At 30.7% G+C, this 4,564-nt stretch overlaps 1 non-coding gene across 1 annotated transcript; it reads right to left on the reverse strand.

Moving 5' to 3' along the window:
• Positions 1–656: 656 nt before the first annotated feature.
• Positions 657–738, reverse strand: Trnas-aga (transfer RNA serine (anticodon AGA)). Its single transcript has one exon. It is a non-coding gene; the product is annotated as a tRNA-Ser (tRNA).
• Positions 739–4,564: the final 3,826 nt, after the last annotated feature.

A 4,564-nucleotide genomic window follows, 5' to 3' on the forward strand; every position in this document is an offset into this window, starting at 1 on the left:
GGCCGTTGGTTAATAGGGAAATGCACAAGTTCTAGGTTAATGGGGGAAATACACAAGTTCGTGGATTAATGGGGAAATACACAGAGTTTATGCGTTAAAGGGGAATTACACAAGTGCGTAGCTTAATGATACACGTGTGCGTAGCTTAATAGGAAATATACAAGTTGGAAATACACAAGTTCGTGACCAAACAGTTGTGTAGTCTCTATTGTGTTTAAAACTTTAAAATACTCATACATTAAAGAAAAGGTTAGGATATACATGTTTGCTATTAAAACAAAGACTTATGTAAAATCAAGCGAGACATTGAACTTAAAAAAAACAATTAACGCTAACTTACGCATTAATAATCTTTGCGGAACTCTTCCTGTCTGTATGAGTTTTTTTGTTGTTGTTGATTTTTGTTTATACCTTATATAAGTCAGCTTTGTTCGTGTTTTTATCAATCCATCTACACTTCTGACCAATTTCCTCGGAATTGAAAGCTTATTTTCGGAAAAGAAAACCATTGTAATTAACAGTGACACTGACTGGTTAAAAAATTGTCATAACGAATAAATGTCGAGTAATTTTTGATGAACTGGAGTGTATATTAAAATATGAATGTGATTCAAAAATAAATATTAAAAAAGTAAGGAAAAGAGAAATAAAAATAACGTTGTCGGCAGGATTCGAACCTGCGCGGGAAGATCCCAATGGATTTCTAGTCCATCGCCTTAACCACTCGGCCACGACAACTGTTGACATAAGTTGGTGGAAAGAAGTACTATATTATAAATTATTCCATTCGACAACTAATATGTATTATAAAAAACATTTTTATAAGTTATTCAGATATTTATCTGAAGTTTACACATTTTTATACCCTTTTTCATTGTATAATACTAACCTAGCAACCAAATTAAGCTTTGTTTATTAATAGAAGGGAGGTAATTCTGTTTTTTTTTAAATAACGTTACTATTTATTTTTATAGAGTAGTTTCCCTTATGTATCCCCGTACTGCCTCTTTCCGATCAGCTAACAGATTTTTCAACAATAACTGACAGTGAAATTATATATAAAAAAAATTCTCTTTCAATTCTGCAAATATTATCATTTCAGCTAATAAATGCACCAACTTTTTAAAATTTTACTTGTATTATTACTATGAATCGAGGACAAATCATTACTGACCCATTTTCCTGTTCTTCAAAATTTCACAACCACTTTTCAATCAGTTAACAAAATATAAACTGTATCACATAAAAAATGTCATACAATGTTAAAATATAATTAGTTCTGTATTTTGGAGAAATTTTGACAAACTCAACTTCAGATAAATGGTAATAAACAATTTTAACCTAATTATAATGCCGTTTTTCAATCTAGATATTTATTTGCAGTGGTAAAGCTGTCACAATTGGGGTATGGATGTACATTTCAATTTGCATAACAGAAAAAGCATGTTCTTGTGAAATTTTTAGGATCTTAGGGTCTATATGACCCCATTCTAGTGACTGCGTACTGAAAAGTTATCACAGAGAATGTTTTTCCTTGGTTAAGTGACTGTTACTTTACTGATGTATTACCTTCAAATTAAGAACTGTAGGGTAAAATATGTACATATTAAAATTACAGCTTTTGAAGTGCAGTATACATTATGACTTCATGATATTGAAACAGTTGTCCAACTTAATATCCATTTCTGCAGACTGACAAAAAACTGAGTCTGTATATCAATTATTTTTAGAAAATTATTGCGATTTGTAACTGTGTAAATAAAGGATTAGTGGAAAACACACGTTTTACATATTTTGAACTAAAATGCTAGCATTTTCTTTTTTTATCGCCTAAATTGACATTGCTGCTGATAAATTTAGTCAAGGGGAATACAAGATGTGCTTACAGTTTGGTTACATGACAAATAAGGTCAAAATTAAAAAAATTCTAGGGGTGATTGAAAAGTGGTTGTGATTGAAAACTGGCAGTGTGTGGATACTTATCCAGAGGCTAAGTACTGCAAAACCAACCTGTTAAACAAAAGATGTGACCCTCATTGATGGTCAGACCGGTGTCCAATTTTTAATTATTATTTTAAAAAGCCAAATAGCTAAATTTAATATACGTGTATGTATATCTGTGAAAAACACGTGCTAATAGGAATGCGTTATTGGTACGGACGATTTAGGACACTACCCATGGAATAAATTAATATGTTTTATTTGTCTAGCCATTATCGTAAAATATTTGATTTAACGGCCGGAAGGGTTCATAACATAACATAACATAGCATAGCATAGCATAGCATAGCATAGCATAGCATAGCATAGCATAGCATAGCATAGCATAGCATAGCACAGCACAGCACAGCACAGCACAGCACAGCACAGCACAGCACAGCACAGCACAGCACAGCACAGCACAGCACAGCACAGCACAGCATAGCGCATAGCATAGCATAGCATAGCGCATAGCATAGCGCATAGCATAGCGCATAGCATAGCGCATAGCATAGCATAGCATAGTAACATAGCATAGCATAGCATAGCATAGCATAGCATAGCATAACATAACATAACATAACATAACATAACATAACATAACATAACATAACATAACATAACATAACATAACATAACATAACATAACATAACACATAACATAACATATAACACATAACATAACATTTTCTTTATTTGGCATAAAATGACAATACACATTATAGCCAATACAATTAACAATGACGTGGTACATAATATAAAGACCTCAACGAATTTGAATGTTTTACAGAGAAAGTTCTTTGTGCTACAAAATTTGAATAAATTTAAGTTCCTGTTATCTATTCTTGTAATGGAAGACCATGATACATAATATAAAGACCTTAACCCTTTCGCTGCCAGAGAGTTATTTATTTATTGATCACCTATTTGCCAGAAGGTTTTCTAAGAAATTACTATATTATTAATTAATATTATTATTATTATTTGTTATTAGTATTATAATAATCATATATGTTTCCAAATATGCTAGTATAATAATAATTATTGTCGATGGTATAATTATCTATATATTCATTATGATTATTAATATTATTATTATTATTATTATTATTATTATGGAAACGGCAAAAGCCGTCCATATGGCAAATACGCCGTCCCTATGGCAGTGAAAGGGTTAACAAAGTTAAAATGTTTTACAGAAAGAAGTTCTTGGTGCTACAAAACTTGAATAATTTTAAGATACTAACTGTTGACCATTCTTTCTTTAAATGAAAAATACAAAAAAATTGACAAGTGAATAAATTTAAGACACTAACTGTCGTCAGTTCTTTCTTTAAATGAAAAATAACAAAGAATAAGAAAAACGTTTAGTAGTGTTTTGTAGTCATGTCTGTACATAGCAGAGGCTACACAGTTTGTGACAAACTACAAAAGGTATATTTCATAATAAAGAAAAAAAAACGTCGCACGTGCTTGCTCTTCTATAAATATTGGATGAGCGAAATGACATGTTTACAACACGTGCATGTTTTCCGGCTAGAAGTATGTTTGTTAAAAGCCGACAAGTATATATGTATGTTAAACCAATACCAGATTCGTGCTAATTTTCATGAAAAAAATCTTGAAAATGTATTTAAAAGTGAAATATTGTGAAGTGTGATAAAAGAAAGTAGTTTTCTAATTGCATTCATTGTTATTATGTATTCACGGAAATAACCAATAACAGGTCAAAATCAGGTATAATTATGTCTTAACGCAATATACGAACTTGGTCAAAATATGCAAAGTACCCTTACTGCGTTAGTCACGCAGTAGAAATAATTTTGGTGATACATATTACAGTAAAATCAGTCATAAAGCGCACATAAAATGTAAATTATTACTTAAATCTTGAATCTTTTTACTTTTCATAAAAATTAATACATTTCTCTCAAGTTTGATTGTCTTGATATTTCGGATCATCTTTAAGTTTAAATAAAATTTCACATAATCGATACGTCGAAATCTTGATTTTCACAGGTTTCTGTTGCCGTATTTCTCTTATGTGTAATCAAAGCCATATTGTTTAATTCTCAGCAATGAAATGTATTTAAGTTTCTCTTTCTGCATCTTGTGGTGCATTTATAAGAAATGTATTTAAATAAATATACAATGTATTACAATTTGATTATGGACGCGTGTATCTCTAAAATCTTTTAATTGTTGTCTTCATTTCTTCATAATTACTGTATTATATATTTATTAAGATAATTTAATTAGATATACATAAAAGATATATAATATTATAAATATATACAGTAGTCCTGATTTTATCAACGTCAAATGTTTTCTGTTTTTGTGTATTAATACAAAACACATGTATTTTCATCTGATAAAAGTCAAAAGACAGTCCCATCTTTCAGATCTTGTACAGATTAGGTCATATTGACACCATTAAAATAAACCATGCCAGCATTTCTCGCGCCTTTTCTTCAAATATGATAACACTTATGACACCCCCAATCTCTTCCCCTTGCGGTATCGAAAAATCAATTATCCCTTGCGTGGCCTCAAATCTCAGCGTCCAATCTACTGAAAGCAGCGG

The sequence above is a fragment of the Ruditapes philippinarum genome, unplaced genomic scaffold, assembly GCF_026571515.1.
Source record: "Ruditapes philippinarum isolate M1 unplaced genomic scaffold, ASM2657151v2 ctg293_1_1_1_1, whole genome shotgun sequence".
NCBI classification, from domain to species: domain Eukaryota; kingdom Metazoa; phylum Mollusca; class Bivalvia; order Venerida; family Veneridae; genus Ruditapes; species Ruditapes philippinarum.